This window comes from Pituophis catenifer, unplaced genomic scaffold (genome assembly GCF_029215685.1).
Source record: "Pituophis catenifer annectens isolate HBS135680 unplaced genomic scaffold, rPitCat1.0.hap2 SCAF_2, whole genome shotgun sequence".
Taxonomy (NCBI): domain Eukaryota; kingdom Metazoa; phylum Chordata; class Lepidosauria; order Squamata; family Colubridae; genus Pituophis; species Pituophis catenifer.
In genome coordinates this window covers 104,623,645-104,634,050 of record NW_027256882.1, presented here as the reverse complement: position 1 = coordinate 104,634,050, position 10,406 = coordinate 104,623,645, and the positions used below count along the sequence as shown (strand labels likewise).

At 39.4% G+C, this 10,406-nt stretch overlaps 1 protein-coding gene across 1 annotated transcript in view; it reads left to right on the top strand.

Moving 5' to 3' along the window:
* The window catches only part of FNIP1 (folliculin interacting protein 1), a 102,822-nt gene that overhangs the window by 400 nt on the left and 92,016 nt on the right, over positions 1-10,406 (top strand). The gene's annotated exons all lie outside the window — the stretch shown is intronic.

The following is a 10,406-nucleotide window of genomic DNA, read 5'->3' as shown; positions in this document are numbered from 1 at the left end:
TTCCCCGAAGGAGCCTGAAGGAGGAGGAGGAGGAGGAGGAGAAGGCGGGCGCGCAGGATTTCTTTCTTGGCAAGCTCTGCGCTGCCTTGGCGCCCGCATCGCCGGGCTCCCTCTCGGGCGGAAATCACACGGATATGCGCCTTCGCTGTGCGCCAAAACTTGGTGCGAGCTTCTTTCTTTCTTTCTTCCTCTGGGGGGGCTTCTCCCTCCTCCTCTCCGCCGTCTAAACACGATCTCTTTTTCCCCCCCCTGAGAATTGGGCACATCACGTGCAGGCAAAGGCTGCGCAAACCGGGGTTTACATCACTTTCCGTCGGTTGCCAAAGCCTAAAAGAACCAGAAGGATCCATTCTCCTCCTCCTCCTCTTCTTCCTCCTCCTAGTCCCGCTTCGGCTGCCTTTGAAGTCCTCTTCTTTCGTTCTGCATCAGAAGGGATCCCTTCTTCCTTCCACTTGCCCACCGGCTGGTTCGTTTCCTCTTTCTTCTTGCCTTGATGCCGCGTATTGACTGAACAGGTTGTTGTTGTTCTTTTTTTTTTAAAAGGCTCTTGACTGCCTTTGTCAGGAGAAAGGGGAGAGTTGCCGTTTGGCCAGAACTACCTTAAAATGTTAAGGAAGGACAAAAGGCAATGACGGGATTGCCAGCTGTGGGTAGGGTTATGGAGGAATCTCTCGAGGTCTAGTCACAACACAATCCTGTAAGGCTGCAGGCTCGGGCTAGCAAAGTGATCTCTCTTCCCAACCCCCCCCCCCCATTTTTCCCACCTCTTCTTTTTCTCACCTGTATACTGAAGGGCAGCTTTCTCCACCAAACTTTGCCACCAAACTTTGCCTGTTGGATTGGTCTACACGGTATTCCATTATTCATAAATGGGATTGGTGGCTGGTTGCTGGAGGCATCAGGTTGGGGAAAGTTGCTTTACAACAAAAATTATTATTCATTACATTCGATACTTAATCATTCTGCTTTGGGCTGTTGAAGAAAAAGTGGCCTCGTGTATTAGAAACTTAGAGCCTATTATTATCTATTTATGGTACAGTTTAGTCATATGACTATTATTTGCCTAGAGATGGCAGTGATAAGGATTGTATTTAGAGTCGAACTGAGCTTCATTCAGTTTCAGTCAGTAACTCTGAAGCCTTTGCTGTATTGTCCAGCCTTGCCTCTGAACAGGGGCAAGGGAGGTGGCAGCTCCATCCTGTACATGTTTCTTGGACCTGAGTGCAATCCTGAATAAGGGTGGACTTTTGAACTCTGCTGCATCCCCGTTCACAATGAATTAATTGGGAGTAAAATAATTCAAAATGCCAATTTGAGCAAAAAGCATTGGTTTATGCTGTGCCAAAGCTTTAAAAATATAGGATTGGATTGACATCAGCAAGTAGACTTTTACAGCTAGAAGAGGAATTACTTGCAAAGTTGGAATTTAGTATTAAAATATTGGTGCAAGTGAGATTCACTGTGTCTCTACATTTAGGTGCATAAATTACATAACACATTCTTTTCTGCCTTGTGGAAACTGCTTGGTTGTTGCTATTGATTTTGACATGTATTTAGCTATCTTTATGACATTCTTACTTAAAACTGGCTACTTGCCTTTCCTTTCATGGTGCTCCATCTTTCAGTTTAATTACATGTCAGAAATTAAAATATATAGCCTCAGGGCTATGAGGAACCATTTATCAGCTTTGTTTAATTTTGATTATAGCCATATTGTTATTTTGTTGGCACTGGATGCTACATTTATTTGAAACTATTCATAGCATATAAATCTACTGTATTATCTCAGTAAAACTGTCACTGCACTTTTAAAGGATTTTGTGTAGATTGATATATAAAAAGCCAGCAACAGACTATTTAAGCATCATGGGGTTCCTTCTTAAATTTAAGACACTGCATTTACTTTTATCTTGACTTTTAATTATTTAACTGCCCACTTTGTTAGGAAGACTTTAACATCATACAGTTTAGCATTCACTATATTGATATGTACAAATAATAAAACAAAATGTAGATATGAGCTGTAACCCTTTGCTTTTCTCATTTCCACTCTGAGTTTGATGCCCATGAATTGGCTGTGCCAGCCTGTGATCAAGGTCTCCCAATAAATCTGAAGATCTAGATCTACAAACTTTCACTCCCTTATCTAGAAGCAAGTCTCTTGAATTCTGTTGGGCTTTTCCCCCTGAATAGATACAAATAAAACTAATCTTAAGTGTTATGAGCAAAACCTAGGTTTCCGAGTGAAATGTTTGTACTTAGAGAGAAATTGAATAGCTGTATTACCACATTTCTGATAAAACTAATTAGCTCAATATTTGTGCAGCTCAATATTTGAAAGTCCATAGAAGGATAGTATAACACTTGTACATATGCCACTGTTCTAGTACAGGTAGTCCTTGACTTACGACCATTTGTTTAGTGGCTGTTCAAAGTTATAACATTTAAAAAAGTGACTTATGACTGGTTCTTACACTTATAACTGTCACACCACATGATCAAAATTTGGACGCTTGGCAACCAACATTGATGACAATTGCAATGTCCCAGGGTCACAAAATACTGCCCAGCCAGCTTTCGACAAGCAAAATCAATGGGGGTAGCTGGATTCATTTAACGACCACATGATTCACTTAATGACCCCAACTATGGTAGAAAAAGTCATACAATTGGGCACAGCTCACTTCACCACCACCTTGCATAGTAATGGAAATTCTAATTCCAATTGTGGTCGTAAATCAAGGACTACCCATAAGGTAACAAAAGTCAAAGGCTTCCTTTTTAGTACGCACAATAAAAGTTAAAGTTCTAGTTAAATAGAATATTTACAATGTACCTTGGAGCTTATGTTTAATAAGTAGTTTTTTTAATTAGTTTAAAAATTGGGAATTTCTTATGACAAATCTAAATAAACACTATGCAGTTATTGATGAACACTGCTTTTGGGGTGGGCCTTGAGGAATCTTCAGTGTATGCTTGTACCTGCAAGAAGAATGAACATTGCTGTTAGCCTGTACTATATGTTCATAGCCCTAACTAGCTTGTCAACCCTTCATACCTTTAATAGCTTGGTTATGTATGTATGTATGTATGTATGTATGTATGTATGTATGTATGTATGTATGTATTTATTTATTTATTTATTTATTTATTTATTTATTTATTTATTTATTTATTAGTCCAATTTATATGCCGCCCTTCTCTGTAGACTCAGGGCAGCTTACAATGCATTATAGCAATAGCCTGCATACTTTTATGTATATACCTGCTTATTAGGGCTTTCGGCTCCCCCTAAGTGGTGTTGTTCTATACAAAGCTGGCTTATTGCCCCCACAATCCGGTTCCTCAATTTACCTACCTCGAAAGGATGGAAGGCTGAGTCAACCTTGAGCCTGGTGAGATTTGAACTCACACTAATTGCAGGCAGCTGGCAGCTAAGTGCTAGCACTTAACAGCACTTAGTTCACTGCACCACCAAGGCTCTCTACCTGCAAATTTTGCTCACTGATTATTACCTTCTGTGTTTTTAAGTAGCAGGGTGGCATTTAAGGTGGTGAAATTTTGATACAAATGAAGCATTCAGAAATTTGGAATTTAAACGTGTTTCAAAATCTTGATGGTTATAGAGCTAGTAAGGCTCTGACTCTGAGTAAGGGTGCTGTCAGCACATTTGATATTGGCAATGCAGATTGTTCTTTTTATTAGTGGAATCTCAAAACAAGGCTATGTATATGTCAATCAGTACACATATTGGTACATGTGTATATATGTGCCATGGTTTGTTTTATGTGCTGGTCTGTATATATCCATTTATTCTATCCCATGGGTGGAACAGAACAGTCTCAACTCTTCAACAGTCTGCTAAATGTTCCCCAAATATTTTTTGATTGTTTGAAATTCTTTTGAACAGCTTTTGGACAGGCATGGAGGATTCCTTGTGGAAGTGGAAGAAGTAGAAAATCTACTGTGTGAAAATTATACTTGGATGATCATAGAACCCTATTAATTAATTAATTAAATAATTAATTAAGTAATGTCACCTTGTATGTACACATATGCCCATTCACACCTAAACAAGATAGCACAATTTTGCAAGCCAAGTACATTATCGGGAATTAACAAATCAGCAGTTATTGGACATGATAGCTCTAGACATCCCTACATGAATATTTTCTGATTCTCAGACACTGGGGACAAATCACCATATATTTATATGTGCTTTGCCAGAGACATCTAGTTCCTTGTTACTGAGACAGTATGTTGGGATTTGTCCAGCTTTTTCCAACCAGATGGACTGTAATGGCATTATTGCTCTCAGAATTCCCAGTTGGTAATGTTATCATCTGGAGGACAGTAAATCAGCGTAAGTAGCAATAAATTATCTTGGCCTAATCCAACCAGGCAGCACTAATATTCTTTAGGTTTGTGTATGTGTGTGTGTACTTGTTGCAATATTTACTGTTGATGCCTTGTATATACTAGTCTGCTTAAAACCCATATATTAACTGATTCACCAATTAAAAGTCCCTGCCTACCACTTGTTCTGTGAAAGGACAAATGAACAAGGCAACAATGATAAAAGTTGTCGTATGTGTGTGAGTTCTTTTTTATTTCAAAAGATTGCTTTCTTGAGAAAAGTTGATACCACGATCTATTGCTCTTCACAATGCTGAATGTTTCTAAGTTCACTTTTCCTGCAAACCTGTCTTGAATTTAATACATTGAGTATTTTCTGTTTTCCTTGCCATTATCTAAATCATTTCTTCTAGAAAATTTATGTGAGAGTTACATGAGAATTTTAGTATTAATAATAATACAAAACATACTGTACCTGTAAACAGAGTTAGAAATCATGACCCCAGGTTTACTCTCTGTGTGTTACAGGTATTCCTCAATTTGCAATCACAATTCAGTCTACAATTGGGTCATAAATCATAATGGTTGTTAAGCAAGGCACTCATGTGAATGCCTCGCTTAACAATCCCAATCCCAGCTCATTAAGAGACCACACCAGAGTGCCTCAGAGGGTGGGAGAGGCCTTGGGAGGCCTGGTATCCACCAGCGCACAGAAACCTATCACAGTCTGGGAGAACTTGGCTCGCCCAAGTGATGCGAAGGGCAGCTACTATAGAAAGCTACCCAATAAAATATTTTCAGAGATAAAAAAAATCTCAGAACATCACAAGGGCTGGTGCTCATCTTGCAACATTCTGAGGCTCTTTCTATTTTTCCAAAACATCGTGAAAGCTAGTGTTTTAGCTGTGCCTTGCATCGGTTGGCCGCACTTGTCAATAGCTCCACAGGAAGGAAAAATACGTGATTTCTAGTGGTCAGTGGGAGAAGGCCCAAGCTTTCCAGGAGTGGTGGGACAGGAGAAGGCCATGTGCTGGTGAGCTTAACCAGCTGATGTCTTCCATCCTGAGGTAGATTTCTGAATTCTGGTGGGGCTAGAAAGCTGAGGCCTACCAGCCCATGGGGGAGGGGACTTGCAGTACAGTCATAACGATTGGTTGGGTCACTACCTAGTGCCCAAATTCTTGTCACATGACTGCATGGGAGCTATAATGGTTGGAACCTGAGGAGTGGGTCATATGTCCTTTAGTTTAGTGCATCATAATTTCAAACAGTCACTGAATGACCATAAATCAAGGACTACTTATATGTATGAATCAACTTGTATGTTACAGTCTTGCCTGAAATGTTGAAATGACTTAAACATGTTCTATTTTTTAATCCTTTTTTTTAAAAAAAACATTCAAAAATGCAAATGTTATTTTCCTGCCATCTGTATTTCCACCCATCTGTCTCTCACCCTGGTTACAATATCGCACAAGAAATTGCATTCTCTAGTTTTTATTAGTTATTTTGTTCCTTTTGGGGGTGGGAGGAGACCAAGTGCTGTTTCTGGGCTATAGCCTTGGGCATGTTTTGTAATGTCAGTGTCGCACCGGATTGTCTATTTGTATTGGATTTGAAGTTATTATTCGATAAAGTATGGAACGGGCAGAAAAGCTATATAAATCTGGATTACATTCAGTTGGCTGTTTTGTGTCGAAAAGAGTTTAGCCTGAGATTACAGGTGTGCCAGTTTTATCTTCCATTTTATTTGCACAACCTAAGATTTACAAATCTGTGTGGAGGAGACTTTTACGTCAAAGCTTTTTCATGTACAACTGCCTGCTTCCTGCGCCTCCTACACATCTATGCTGGCCTTTCTAAGAACTGGCCATCTGCCTGGCATCCAGGTAACTCCTTTTTCAAAAGGAATATAAAGCAGTTCCTTGTGCCTCCCCCAGCTATCTGGTGACCACAGAGATCTGAGAAGGCAAGAGGAAAAAGAAATAAGAATTGTCATTATGTCTGTTGGAAGAAATGTCCTTCTGGGTTCAGTTCCAAGTGGGGAAAAAGACACTGGATTCATGAAAGTTGCTTGGAAAGAAGTCGCTTATTGATGAACAGCTTGAGATCCTGGGCAGAGATGCTGAGAGTGCCTGGGTTTTATACGCTCTGTTGGGCTTTGAATTTGAGCATGTGTTCTGATTGGTTGTCAGACTCCTATGGGGCCATGCAGGGGTAACTTTGTAGGTTGTCTTTTGAGTCCCAGGCTTGGTGGACTCTTGCTGGGTGATGATGTAATGAAAAGGCTTTGGGCAATTCCTACTATGGCTCTGCCTGAAGGAGGTAGATCTTAGCAATGTAGAATAGACTGGCCCAGGCCTTAATGGCCCATTGACAAAGATGGGGGGTGGGGGGCTGAGTTTCTGCCTCCCTTTTAGAGGAAATATTCTGCCCTTTTAACATTTCCTAAAATATCTCATTTTCCTAGGAGAGGGGTGGGTGCTAACTTCCTACAGTCTATCATACTAATATAAAGCTTGACTTTTTGATGTATTATTTATTTAGCATATGGCATATCATACTTGGACTAGCAATATAAATTAACATTTCAACTAGATTAGTAGAACCCAAGAAAATATGTCAAAAAGATCTATGTTCAAATACCAATGTCTAGGTCTGGGCCATCTAACCACTGAAGCATTATATTTTTTAAAAAAATCAGATACTGGACTGGTATATGCCCTCAGTTTACAGCTGATCATGATGTGATCTACAGTTTGATGTGGTATCCCACAGTCACACTGAGGGGAGGATACTATACCCCATTTATACAGAGTGTCCCAGCAGATGTCGTGTGGGTGTAAATCCTATTCAGGATTGTGGTAGTTCAAAACCTGGCACCTTTTTTGTGGGGGCATTTATATGTCTTCGTATAACTGGGCATTCAGACTTGTTGATTAACAATTATTTAGTCACTTTATTTCTTAGGAGGAATTTGTTTAAATCTAGATGTTACATCTCTTTTCATTTCTCTGCCAAAATGCTTGCATGATCCCTTGGCAGATTTGCCAGTTTCATAAAAGTTGTTCTCAGGCTAACAACAATAAGCATTCTTAGCTGAAACTTAACAGGAAGATAGCCCATTTAACATAAAAATAGGCATCTAACAGCTAAACATAATTTGCCTTTCTGCAAATCCTTTGTTACAGATACTCAGGCTTCTTGCACTCCTGAATACTGATTAGCAGATATGCAGGAACAAACTTCACTGAACTCCCTTGCTTTCTTTCCTTGCCTGTTTTGGCTGTATGTTTCTTTGACTTTCATCTTGGCTTATAATGTTTAAACATAGAGGAATGCATTTTCCCAGTCAATTGTAGTGGGAACCGACTGGCCTAGTTACTGGCCTAGTACTATAGCAGAAGATAACTTGGGATTCCTGTTTTGGGGTTTTGCTTGAAAGGCTACTAATTAATGCTTGAAAGGCTACTAATTAATGAATCAACAAAGGCAGCACAATAAATTAAGCTGCAGAAATCTACACCTTTACTTGGAATAAGCCAATTGCTCTAAATGGTACTTGCTTGGAATTCATTCCTAGGACTGGACTGCATCACTGCTTTTAGCTTCTCTGCCAACTGGGAGTATCAACTTCTAACAACCATCTGATTGTTAGAAGAGCTGAGGCTGAGGCTTTAGTCCAGGACATTTAAAGGATATGACATTGAGGGAGGGTGGCTTTAGGCCTCTAAAGCCATTAGGGTTATTTTGTATATCTATGGAGTCAATCCTATAAGAAATCTCCCTATCTGAGGATACTGTGTGCGTCCGTCCTGCCTTCTTTCCATTACATCCGGCTTCTCATAGATACAAAGGAAAAGAAGTGACTCATTTCAGCATTCTTTTTGAACTCCACCAGGCTCTGTGTTGCAGGAATGTTGTAATGCGTGTCCTCCAGGCATCGCTCTCTGAGCGAACAGTGAAGTTAGGGTGAGATCAACTTCTAGAATTCCCAAGGTGCTGGGGAAGGCAGCACAAGTGTGGGAAGCAAAAGTGAAAAGCAACTGAGAACTGAACTGATACCCTGAGGTTTCAGATCTCCATCTTCTTCCAGACAGACCCCATGTGAATTTTTCCTGTGGTTGGCTTCCCTTATTGACCTTCAGGTTCATCCAAATGAATGTGTGTGGGATTGTTTAGTCACTGTCCCATTTGCACTGTTACTTTCTGTCCTGTTTTGGCTGGCTTGAAAGCATTCCCTTTCTGCTGCAAAGCTCTGTAGCTTTTTTCCCTCTTCTTATACTTCACTTGCAAAATTTCTTCCACAAAGTCTGAATCTAAAGAATTCCACCCCCCCCCTTTTTTTTACAGAAAGAGTCATGGTGGAATGACTTTTTCAAATCATGTACCATCTTCTGTTTCTTTTTAGAACATTGGTTCCATTATCCTTTCTCTTGGATTGAGAGTTTTCTTCTTCTTCTTTTTTTTACATGCTGCTTCTGGATTTGTTTGTTGAAGAAGAAAATAACCAGCTGGATGATTTCATAATTACACAGGATCTCTTATTGCTACATTTAACTGTAGGTGCAAGATCACATGCTTCTGAGTAACTCAAAGAAGGAACTTGCACTTGGTTTTATGGGTGAACATCATTCTGAATTTGAATTACATTTGATTCACTCCAGTTATAAAAAACCCATTACTTTTAATTGATCCCAATCAAATTTTGATATTTTTTTTAAACAAATCAGTGTAAGATAAAATGTGCCAAGTTCAGTAAGAGGAAACAGCTTCTTGTCATTTAGGGTGTGTTCCCAAGATCACTTGATATGGATTAACTGATCTTAAAACACATTAATCTTTCTTTGGGTTGGGCAAGGCAGCTAAAACCTTACTATTTTTTAAAGAAAAAATGTACTGCTTCCCTAGATAGGGTTACACAGGATGGTATCTTTTAAGTAGAAACATAGTGTGCTTCGGATTATCAAAATGCAGTTTTTCTCAATCTTACTACACATTACTTACTCTGATTTCTAACTCTGTTTACAGGCACAGTACGTTTTGTAGAAGGGGAAAAGGATAAAAAAAGATTTTAAAAAAGTGCTTCATTCAACAACCTTGGTTAAGCCATGATTTAGAATGTTAAGTGAATTTAGTGTTAGGCATTGATCCTCAGAGAACTGAGTAGAATTGACTTCAGTAGTAGTAGTTCTTAATAGTTCAATTACTACCAACCTGCCTTCCATTGAGGACCTGTATACTGCATGAGGCAAAAAGGGGGCTGTGAAAATATTTACAGACTCCTCGCATCCTGGACATAAACTGTTTCAACTCCTACTCTCAAAACGACACTATAGAGCACTGCACACCAGAACAACTAGACACAAGAACATTTTTTCCCAAATGCCATCACTCTGCTAAACAAATATTTCCCTCAACACTGTCAAACTATTCACTAAATCTACACTACTATTAATCTTCTTATCATTCCCACCACCCATCTCCTTCCACCTATGACTGTATGACTGTAACTTTGTTGCTTGTATCCTTACGATTTATATTGATAGTTTCCTGATTGCTTATTTGTAACCTATGACTATCATTAAGTGTTGTACCTTATGATTCTTAATGAACGTATCTTTTCTTTTATGTACACTGAGAGCATATGCACCAAGATAAATTTCTTGTGTGTCCAATCACACTTGGCCAATAAAAAATTCTATTCTATTCTTCTGCATATTCTGTGCTTCCCAAAAAGGCAATTGGTCTTTCTTTGTTTTTTCCTTGAAGAATTTGTCTTCTCATCCAAGAAGCTGGTGGGGAATGAAAGAATTTATATTTTTTTGCAGTCATCTGGTTAAATATCAATGGAGATTCTCAGTCATCCAGGTCATGTTTGTCCCAAAGATTCATCTGGTTGTTAGCACTCTGAAGGATGGTCATTAGCTCATTGAGAGTCATTGAGGCCACTTGGGGGTTTTATCTGTATCCTCAGGGTCACCTGAATCAGAGTGCAAATTGGTGTGGAACCTTTTTGCATTTTGATTCAGGTGATCCTGAGGGTACAG